At 34.0% G+C, this 12,585-nt stretch overlaps 1 pseudogene; it reads left to right on the forward strand.

Moving 5' to 3' along the window:
- The window catches only part of LOC100456165 (N-acylneuraminate-9-phosphatase-like), a 31,424-nt pseudogene extending 19,300 nt beyond the window's left edge, over positions 1–12,124 (forward strand).
- The last annotated feature ends 461 nt before the right edge of the window (positions 12,125–12,585 follow it).

Genomic DNA, 12,585 nt, shown 5'->3' on the forward strand with positions numbered 1-12,585 from the left:
AAGATATACGCAATACAATAATACGTAAATAGAAACAACAAGAAGTAAAAAAGTGAGAGGGTGAAGTTAAGGTGTACAGTTTTCTTAGTTTTCGTTTTGTTTATTTGTTTATTCAGTGTTAAGTTTTTATTGGGTGAAAATAATGGGTTATTTTGCAAATAATAGTATTTGCAAGCCTCATGGTAACTTCAAACCAAAAAACATTACACTAGATAAACAAAAATTTAAAAAGCAAGTAACTAAATTATATCACAGGGTAAAATTACCTTCACTATGGGAAGACAGGAAAAAAAAAATAAAGAGGAGAACACCACAAAACAACAAGAAAACAAGTAACAAAATGGCAGGAGTAAGTCCTTACTTATTAATAACAACATTGAATGTAAGTGGACTAAACTCTCCAATCAAAAGACAGAGTGGCTAAATGAATAAACAAAAGAAGACCCATTGATCTGTCACCTGCAAGAAACACCCTTCACTTCTAAAACACACAGAGACTAAAATTAAAGCAATGGAAAAAGATACTTCATGCCATTGGAAACAAACAAACAAGAAAAAGCAAGAGTCACTGTACTTAGACAAAAGACAAAGACTATAAGAAGAGACAAAGAAGGTCACTATATAATGATAAAGGGGTCAATTTAGTAAAAAAAAATAACAATTTAAAATACAAAATGTTAAAAATCAGGAAAAATTAAAATAATTCCATTTATAATAGCCACACATAAAATTAAATAACTAGGAATTAACCAAAGAAGTGGAAGATCCCTATAATAAAATTATAAAACATTGATGAAAAAATTGAAGAGGACACCAAACAATGTAAAAATACTCTATAGGCATGGATAGGAAGAATCAATATTGTTAAAATGTCCATATTACCCAAAGCAATCTACAGATACAATTTAATCCCTAAAAAAATTCCAATGACATTCTTTACAAAAATAGTAAACAAAATCCTAAAATTTATATGGGACTACAAAAGACACAGAATAGTCAAAGATATCCTAAGCAAGAAGAACAGAACTAGAGGAATCACATTACCTGAGTTCAAATTATACTTCAGAGCTACAGTAACCAAAACAATATGGTACGGGCATAAAAACAGATACAATGCAACAGAATAGAGAACCTGGAAACAAATCTACATACCTATACTAAACTCATTTTCAACAAAGGTGCCAGAAACATATGCTGGGAAAATAAGAATCTCTTCAATAAATGGTGATGGGAAAATGGGATATTCATATGCAGAAGAACGATGAAACTAGACCCCTATCTCTCACCATATACAAAAATCAAATCAAAACTTATTAGAAACTTTAATCTAAGACCTCAGGCTATGAAACTACTACAAGAAAACATTGGGAAAAGTCTCCAGGACATTGATCTGGGCAAAAGTTTCTTGAGCAATACTCTACAAGCACAGGCAACCAAAGAAAAAATGGGAAAATGGGATTACATCAAGTTAAAAAGCTTCTGCACAGCCAAGGAAAACAATCAATGAAGTGAAGAGGCAACCCACAGGATGGGAGGAAATATATGCAAGCCAAACATGTGACAAGGGATTAATAACCAGAATGTATAAGGACCTCAAGCCACTCTATAAGAAAAAAATTAATAATCCGATTAAAAATGGGCAAAAGATTTGAATAGACATTTCTCAAAAGAAGACATACAAATGGCAAAAAGGCATATCAAAAGGTTCCCAACATCACTGATCGTCACATAAATCAGGCATATCAAAACTATAATGAGATACCATCACATCCCAGTTAAAATGGCTTATATCCAAAAGACAAGCAATAACAAAAGCTGGTAAGTTTGTGGAGAAAAATAGAACACTCATGTCCTGTCAGGGGGAATGTTAATTAGTACAAACACTATGGAGAACAGTTTGGTAGTCCCTCTAAAAACTAAAAATATAGCTACCATACGATCCAGCAATTCCACAGCAGTGTATATACCCAAAAGAAAGAAAATCAGTATAGTGAAAAAAATATCTGTACTCTTCTATTTTTTGCAGCACTGTTCACAATAGCTGAGATTTGGAAGCAATCTAAGTGTCCATAAACAGATAAATGAAAAAAGAAAATGTGGTACATACACACAAGGGAATACTATTCAGAAAAAAAAAACAAAAAAAACAAGATGCTGTTATTTGTAACAACATGCATGGAACTGGAGATCATTATGTTAAGTGAAATAAGCCAGGCACAGAAAGACAAACATCGCATGCTCTTACTTATTTGTGGGATCTAAATATCAAAATAATTGAACTCATGGGAATAGAGAGTAGAAGAATGGTTATCAGAGGCTAGGAAGAGTAGTAGGGGAATTAGGGGGAGGTGAGAATGGTTAATGGGTACAAAAAATAGAATGACTAAGACATACTACTTGATTGCACAACAGTGACTACAGTCAATAATAACTTAATTGTACACCTTCAAATAACTAAAATTGTGCTGTACAAAATCATTCAGGACATAGGCACAGGCAAAGATTGTATAATGAACTCACTGAAAGCAATTGCAACAAAAGCAAAAATTGACAAATGGGATCTAATTAAACTAAAGAGCTTTTGCACAGCAAAAGAAACCATCATCGGAGCCAACAGACAACCTACAATGGGAGAAAATTTTTGCAATCTATCCATCTGACAAAGGTCCAATATTTAGAGTGTACAAGGAACTTAAACAAATTTACAAAAAAAAAACCCCAATAAATAGTGGGCTAAAAACATGAACAGATACTTCTCAAAATAAGACACTCATGCAGCCAATAAATATATGAAAACAAGTTCAATGCACTGATCATTACAGAAATGCAAATAAAAACTACATTGAGATATCATATCATGCCAGTCAGAATGGCAATTATTAAAAAGTCAGGAAACAACTGATGCTGGGGAGGTTGTGAAGAAAAAGGAACATTTTTACACTATTGGTGGGAATGTAAATCAGTTCAACCATTGTGGAAGATAGTGTGGCAATTCTTCAAGTATCCAAGAAGCAGAAATACCATTTGGCCCAGGAATCTCGCTACTTGGTATATACCCAAAGGATTACAAATCATTCTATTATAAAAATACATGCACACATATGCTCATTGTAGCACCATTCACAATAGCAAAGATGTGGAATCAACACAAATGCTCATCAATGATAGAATGCCCATCAATGATAAAGAAAATGTGACATATATACTCATGAAATACTATGCAGTCATGAAAAGCAATAAGAGCATGTTTTTTTTTTTTGTTTTTTTTTTTGCAGTGACATGAATGGAACTGGACGCCAATATCCTCAGCAAACTAATGCAGGAGCAGAACACCAAACAATGCATTCTCTCACATGTAAGTGCAAGCTGAGCAGTGAGAAGATATGGACACAGCTGCAGGGAACAACACACATTGGGTCCTGTTTGGGAGGGCTGGGGTAGAGAGAGCATTAGGTACAATAGCTAATGCATGCTGGGCTTCATACCGAGGTGATGGGTTGATCTGTCTAGCAAACCACCATAGCACACGTTTACCTATGTAACAAACCTGCACATCCTGCACATGTACCCTGGAACTTAAAATAAAAGTTGAAGAATAAAAAATGATAACTAAAAGAATTTAATTGGATTGTTTGCTAACAGAAAGAATAAATACTTGAGGGAATGGATACCCAGTTCTTCATGATGTGATTATTTGACATTCCATGCTTATTTCAAAATATCTCAGGTATCCCACAAATCTATACATCTACTATGAACCTACAAAAATTTAAAATTTAAAAAATAAGAAAAAAAACCTGCTTATAAATTATTTTTCTGTTCTTCGAAAACTGATCAAATTAATCACTATCTTTATTTCTTGAATAGACATTGCTCTCTTTGCATCTACAGTGAATCATTCATAAAACATTTTGCAAACCCAGACATCCTCTAAAAAATGCAAAACATTCTACTAGACTGTTAGCCAAATTGATATCATTCTGGATATAACATTTTAAATTTTACTAACATTACATGTGGCTATGTATACCAACTTATCTAATTTATGTGACTCCTTAAAAATGAGTTATTGCTATCTAAATCAAGTGATATCTATTTTTTTCTCCCCTGATTTTGTTGTATAATGGATGACAGTGAGTTACATTTCTTTGGTTTGATGATTAACACTTAGTGGTTTAAAGATGCCCCTCACTTAATATACCACAGAGGATTTTCTTAAATGTCACCAGGACAAGTAGTAGGGCAGTTAATAGGAAAAGTCATTTATCATAGAGAATCATTTCAAAACATAGATAAATAAACATAGACACAGTTGTCTATTTCATATATAGATACATAGGGATCTATTTTAGCGATCTACAGAAGATATATGTATCCATAAATATATAACATTTTAACTTTTAATACACACAGGTACATTTATTTACACTTATTTGGTTTGATTTAGACAAAAGATATTTCAAGTAAGTATACTAACTGATATTTTATATCACAATAAATATACCTTTGAGTTCTTAAATGAATGAATAATTTAACATATTAAGAAAAAATCTGCCTGTACAACAGAAAAGCACAACATTACTAATCATCAGGGAAATGCAACTCAAAACTATAAGGAGATATCTCTTATCCCAGTTAGAATGGCTATTATCACAAAGACAAACAATAATAAATGTTGGTAAGGATGTGGCAAAAAGGAAACTCTTATATACTGTCAGTGAGCATGTAAATTAGTACAGCCATTATGAAAACTAGTATGAAGGTTTCTCAGAGAACTAAAAATAGAACTGCTATATGATCCAGCAATCCTAACAGGCATTTATCTAAAGGAGAGAAAATCAGTTTTATCAGAGGGATATCTGCAGCCCCATCTTTATTATAGCACTAGTCTCAATAGCCAAGATATGGAATCAACCTAAATGTTCATCAATGAATGTATGGATTTTTAAAACTGTTATCTATATACACAATAAAATACCATTCAGACAAAAATGATATAATTTTATCATTTGTAGAAACATGAATGAAACTGGAAGTCATTATGGTAAGTGAAATAAGCCAGGCACAGACAGAAAAATGTTGCATGTTCTCACTCATATGCAGCAGACAAAAATGTTGACATTATGGGGGTAGAAAGAAGAATGGTGGTTGTTCGAGGCTTTAAAGGATTTGGGATGGGATAGGCATGGAGAGAAGCTGGTTAATGGGTACAAACACATAGTTAGAAAGAAGGAATAAGTTCTAGTATTTGATAACCGATTATGGTGAATATAGTTCACAGTAATTTATTTTATATTTCAAAATAGCTAGAAGATTTAAAATGATCCAAACACAAAGAAACAGTAAATATTTAAGATGATGAATTCATAAATACCCTGATTTGATAATTATACAGTGTGTAATTGTATCAAAATATTACATGTATGCTATAAATATGTATACATATTATGGATTTGTACAGAAATCCACACAGAATCTATACAAAATCAAGTAAAATAATAAGTCAAATAATAAAACAAAATAGTCATATTTCTACAGAAAAAAATGTATACTTTCACGATTTTAAAATTATAAAATTGTCTTTTTCACAACTGAACAAAATTATTTTAGCATCTTATTTTTTCATATTATAGTAGAACTTTCTTTTCACAAAGATATTATATTTACATGAATTATATAATTACAATAAAAAACACGAATGGCATATACATTTTTGAAAACAACCAACTTAGTTCATTGGTGCAAAAGTGCAGGAACAGAGTAGCCATGCTAGCATTAGTGGCTCAGTGACCATAATGACTAGGTAACTAGCTTTACATACATAAAGAACTAATTAACTAAAATAATTAATATTTAAATGAATACTAATGTGGGGTGAAGTTGAATAAGGGTTTCTATTATAAAAATGACACCAGTAAGATGACAGAACAAGATGCCTGATACCCTCCACTCCCAATAGAGACACAAACTCTACATTAGTACAAGGACCAATTTTCTTTATACAAAATCCAGAAATCAGTTAAGAAGCTTATGTACCTCAGGTGAACATAAAATCAGCAACATCAGGCTGGGTGTGGTGGCTCATGCCTGTAAGTCTAGCACTTTGGGAGACCAAAGCAGGCAGATCGCTTGAGCCCAGGAGTTCAAGATCAGCCTGGGCAACACGGCAAAACCCCATCTCTATAGAGAAAAAAAATGCAAAGAAAAATAGCCGAGCATGGTGGTGTGTGCCTGTAGTCCCAGCTACTTGGGAGGCTGAGGTGGGAGGATCACCTGAGCTTGGGGATGTCCAGGCTACAGGCAGCTGAGATCACACCACTGCATTCCAGACTGAATGACAAAGTGAGATGCTGTCTCAAAAAACAAGTAAACAAACAAAAAAAATTAGCAACATCGAAGCCTGTAAAAAATCTGTGGCAATCACGTATCATAGTCCCTCCCTCCAAATAAGTGTACTGCAATTAGAGGAAAATTCCTAGCGCATGTCTTTTTCCCAGGAAGGAAAACAGGAGACTAAAATATATTTCCAACATTAAGACTTTTTGAAGCATTTCCCAATAAAATGATTTTTGTCTTGCCTGAATCTAAGCATTAACAGGAAGGGTACCAGGCTGATGGCCACTGAGAACAAAAGCCACAGTGTGGAGCACTCACTTTCCATAGTCCTTCTCTCTGGCTCATCATGAAACAAGTAGGAGATAACCCCCATCTCCTAACTTCTTCCTGGGAAAGGAAAGGGTTGGTCAAGTAATATTCAACATGGGTGCCAAGGCTACACAATAGGTAATAGATAGTTTCTTCAACAAATAATGTTTGGAAAACTAGATATTCACATGCAAAGGAATATAATTAGACCTATATCTTATACCATGCACAAAAATAAACTCAAAGTGAATTAAAGACTTTAATGAAAGATCTTCCTGATTTAAAAAAATGGGTAAAGAACTTGAAGAAATATTTCTCTAATATAAAACATACAAATTGCCAACATGTATATAAAATATTCTCGAAACACTAATCATTAGCAAAATGAAAATCAAAACTGCAACGAAATATCACCTCACATCTGTTAAGATGAACATTATTTTAAAAAAATATTTCTCCATTGCAATTAGGCCCAGGCACTATGGGTCAACAGCACCTCACCAATAGAGATGGTGCCAGAAGAGGGCCTCAAAAACAATAAATGGCCACGAGAGTTTACCTCCAGGTCTGTTCTACCAGTGGGAGGCTGACAAACTGTGGGTAGGTGTCTAAAAGGGCAAATCCCAGATGAGAGTTCAAATTTGTAATCACACAATGGGTTCTTCTTGCCCATTGCACAGGCAAAGCCAATTCACTGAGACCATGGTGTTGCAGTAAAGAAACAATTTAATTGCCGCAAGGCCATTCCACATGGGAGATTGAGTTTTCCCACAAATTAGTCTCCTCTCAACTTTCTAAATATTAAAAAGTTAGTGACATATTATAAAATAAAAAGGTTATGTTAATATAAGATAGACATGGTAGAAATAAGATGCTTAATCCTGATTTTATAACACATACTAGAGTTTTGCCTCTCATAATACCTATAGAAATAATCATACATATATTAGTTTTGGGTACATATCCTTTCATTTTTCCTGGAAGGTTTTGTCCTCCTCAATCTCCCTCTTCAACTGGAAGAGTTTAGCTTTTATTATATTATGTGATAGAATTTCAAGTAAGGTTCACATAAGATTACCTTTAAAGAAGAAAACTTATGTTTATATTTTTGAATGATGGAAACTTACTATATTCTGGTCTCTTTTTTTTTTTTTTTTTTTTAACAGATGAGTGATATAAAGTCCAGAGAGGCTTAGAACTCATTCAAAGTCCCTTAGTTGGCAAATTGAGATTGAACCTCAACTCAGAATCTTCAACTTTTCAAATGTTTTCTATATATGTGATTTCACTTTATCTGTTGAAACAAAGTTGAACAAAACATTTGGAAAAGTATTTATTGTGACCCTAATGTGTAATAGGGGTTATAAGAGGTAGTCAGAATGATAAGTGAGATCTGTACCCGGTCCTCAAAAACTTCCTACCAACATAGTCTAACGGAGTTTTCTTAGTGTTTCCAAAAACATGTGATATTCAAAATTTCTTACAACACAATATGAAATATTTATCCATATAGTTTCTGAAATATATATAAAGTGATCTGGGAATAAATAATCATTTCTGCTATAAAAGAAATATTCAGGGAATTATTTGAAAAAGAAAGGTGACATTTGAGTAGTACACAGATACTTAACAGGAAGATTAGGGAAGAAGACCATTCTGTGCAAAAGAAACATCAATATATGAAGGTGAAGAAAGCTCATAACACAGTGGTGAGAATACACACAGGGTACAAGAAGTGGCTGAAGATGAGGTTAGTTAGGTAAGCTGGGAACACACTGTGATAGGAGGAGCATGCCACTGGGAAGATGTTGAACATTCTTCTGTAAGGTAATAGCATTGTTTGCTTGTTAGTTTCCTTGTGTTTTACTCTGATAAGGATCAACTTATGGAAATAAAGATGCAAGACTTTAGAGAAGCTCCAGTGCAAATAGCTGCTATAACTAAAGATTAATCTTGAGCAACTTCAGCTTAGTTTTCAGACTTTAGACTTTAGAGTAACATAGAAGTAATGCAGATTGCTGGGCACTACACCAGGTTTAGTAAATTCAGTGCTTTAGGATTTATGCCCACAACTGTTGATTTCTTCTTAAAACTCCAGGTGTTTTCCATGGAAATAGAATTCTGAGATTCTCTGTTTAGAGGAGTGGTTTTCAAATATCACTATGCCTAAGGATTGTCTGGAAGATATTGGATGACCTCATTCACAAAGAGTGTGATTCTGTACATCTGAAGGGATGCTGGTAACTTGACTTTCTAGCAAATTTCTTGATGCTGATGCTGCTTGTGCCTGAGTTATTCACTCCCTATCAATACACAACAGATTGGTGCCAGGTTTAAATTTTGTATATGTATCACAATGATGAAAAATAGACCTCCCTAAAAGAAATATAGGACAGAAACAAAATGACCAGGTCTATCAATTTTGTTTTATTATACCATCTATCAAAGAAGAATCTGCAAATAAACTGTCCATTTGTTTAAAAATGAAAAAAGAAAATAGAAAAAAAAAACAGAATTTTTGTCAAGAAAAGACAGAAAGCTTTTTCTCAATAAGGATGAAAATGCAATAATTGGCAGGAATATTTGCTCAGGTCAAACTAGTACTTGACAATGACCTTTAAATTTACAAATTTTCATCATCTTTGAGTTACCTCCTTTCTATCTTCTCTCCCACTACCACACTCATCCTCATTAGCCATGATACTAATAATACTTTTTTCTTCTTTTGATAATTCAGTGATAGGAAAGATAAATATTCTGAACATCTGGCAGAGATGAGAAAATATGAAAATCTCTAACACAATACAAAAATGTACTACAAGATCAGAAACAAAGAAAATGTTATCAACAATTTTGGCTTACTATGTAAAGAGAAGTTTGACACTGCAGTGGTTAACTCTTGTTTCTTGTGCTTGGAAGCTCCCAAATACACAAAAAACCTTTATAAATATAAATACATTCACACAAATGAATTTTCAGACATCCCCATTGCAAGTAATGAATACAATGGATACAATGAATACAATGTTTTGCTTTCACTGTCTCCTCCCTCCCTCCTTTTCCTTCTTGTCATGCCCTTCCCTCCTCCCCTCCCTCCCCTCCCTCCCCTCTATCCCTCCCACTCCTTCCCTCCTTCCTTCCTTCCTTATTTTGCTGCTTTCTTTTTCCCTCCTTTCTTCCTTTCCTCCCTCACCTCTCTCCCTCCCTCCTTCCTTCTTTTCCTTTCTTTTCCTCCTTTCTTCCTTCCCTCCCAACTTCTTCCTCCCTCCCTCCCTTTCTTTCCTTCCTTCCTTTATTCCTGATAATAACAGGTTTATAAATAAATATATCTATACTTACTTATAATAAGTTTATAAATAAATATATCTCTACTTATTTATAAACCTGTTATTAATATCTATCTACTTTTCGGATGGATTATTGTACCAAAACTTTTTCTTATACGTGTTCACTTTTTACTAAATTTTCTAAGATAACGTTGGTGTCCTGGAGATGAACACTGGCAGTATTACTAAAATAATAAGTATTGAACATTCTAGATGGGTATAACCTCTAGCTATTTCTAAAGGAGGGGTTCACTTTCATTGGCTGTCATTTTAGTCTGGAGTTAGCAGAGAAAAAATGAACACAGCCATCGATTTTGCATGATACACAGGGGATTGTTTAAATGCAAGACACCCGAGAAAAGTTTTTTTTTCCTTCTTTCTAATGTAGTTTCTAGATCTACATTCCCATATAAATTAACTACCTGCCCCCACTTTTTTCTTCTTTTGGTTTGTTTTAGCATATGACAGGCAATCTGTTCAGATAAATATCATTGACTATATAGGGAAAGCTAGTGAGCAGAAGTCCTGTCAAAAGCTGTTACATTCATGTCTGCAGATTTTTCCAAGGTTCATTAGTCCTCCAGGTAAGAGCTAGCACTATTTCTCATCACCTTCTAATCATTAACATATGAGCAAAAACAATCAATTCAAATATGACTTCTAGTAAACAGAGAAAGAAGACAAAATCTAACACATTATTTATATAAGTTAGAAAAACTCTAACAACTGTTATAACTATTGGCAATGGTACTATTAAAAAGAAATAAGAAAAAAGAGATTACGAGCTTTGCTTAATAATCTTCAAAAATTTGTTCAATTGGGAATTGTGGACTGAAGAAAAATGTGTTCTAAGTCATATAAGCAGCTATAGTTAGGGTTTACGTGGGATTGGGAACTTCACACATACAAACATCCTATAAAGTAAGTGTTGTTTTTCTCAATCTATAAATGAGCAAACTGAAAAACAGTAAGTGCTGTTTTTCTCAATCTATAAACGAGCTCAGATGGGTTTAAGGAAAAAACAAGTTACACATTCATTCAGCCGGCAAACATTTTTGGCTGCTTGCAGAGTGCCACGGGGCAGTCTAAATTATGGGAATAACATGTGAAAAAACTCACTAGCGTGCATTTGACGGTATGGGGGTGGTGGTGGGGTGCATGCAATAAATGAAGAAAGTAAGTAAAGTTTAGTATTTAGATGAAGTTAAGAGATTTGAATAAATAAATAAATAAGAAGAAAATCGAGTTGGTAAGCATCTGGGTGGTCAGGGCAGCCGTTATTTATAAGACACCTTTCGAGTAAGGAGGATATGAGGGAACGTTAGAAAAATAGAAGAAAGTTAAAAGGTAATGAGGTCAGCTCATGTAGTGTTTTAGGCCTTTATAATGCTTTATATCTCAATTAAATAAGTTAGGTGATTGGAATGCAAGGTTGTTTGTTTGTTTGTTTTAAGTAAATTCAGGGGTCACAAGCCCGCCGCATGTGGTGTTAGGGGGCGAGCCAGAGAGGCGTGCTGAAGATGATAAAGCTCCTACAATCAAAATACTATTAAAAGGAAGAAGCTAACATCATCTGTGAGAAAGTTCAAGTTAAACTCAGCAAGGAATGGTTCATCCTTACAATACATGCATAACTGATCTAAGGACTTCACATTGGGAAAAAGCAATCCAGGAAACAAAAGGTGGTGCAGCCAGTAGAAAATTGGCTGAAGAATGCTACTTCCTTTGGAAATCTACACAATAACAGCATATGACACTAGCAGAAGATGTCAAAGCCATGTTCACTGAACTTTGAAAGGAGGTCCGCCTACTTCTATTAACGAATGGGGACAGACAGACCCAGAAGGAGAAGACTGAGGCTTGTGGCTGTCAGTCCTATTTCGACGCTGTTGTAGGTGGCGAGCAGAGAGAGAGAAGCCAGCACCATCCATGTTTTATTACTGCTGCAATCCTCTCGGAGTACAACCTGGAGATTGAAAGCAAGACTGAAAGCAACAGTCTGAATTGATAAAAATGGAATAGTGCCACTGAATTCCCACCCAGTTCCATGTTATATAGTTTCTTCTGTGCTAGAGTTACCTGCTCTCTTACAAAGTATAGACCAACAGTATCTCCACTTAAAGCACATAAAAGGGCATGATTATGAACGTTAGAGTCAATTTGCAGAGTTTGAACTAAGAAAAGTTAAGGCACTCCACTTACCACGGTCCAATTCTAAGAAAAATTTTATTTATGATTTAATGACAAATATTTTGAAGGTCTTCCCAATCTGATTGCTTTTAAGTTGTAACAACCAACCATTGACTGGTATTTATATCTGAAAATTTAGATTACATTAATACAAGTCAGTAGTATATTCCAGAAAATTTGAGGAAATATATTATTTGTTAGTTTGTGAATGGAGTTTTTACAAATTATTTTATTAATCTTTTAGTATCTTGGCTCCATGATACCAAGCAGGGTCGCTTACACATGGTGGATGCACAAATGTAAGGTTTATCTCCTGGCTTAAAAATAGATATTTATTAAAAATAAATTTTTCTAAAACACACAGATTTATCAGAGCAACTGGATCTGGTTAACATGAAATAAACACTAAGTCACATGCCAATCA

Source organism: Pongo abelii, chromosome 9 (assembly GCF_028885655.2).
Source record: "Pongo abelii isolate AG06213 chromosome 9, NHGRI_mPonAbe1-v2.0_pri, whole genome shotgun sequence".
NCBI lineage: Eukaryota > Metazoa > Chordata > Mammalia > Primates > Hominidae > Pongo > Pongo abelii.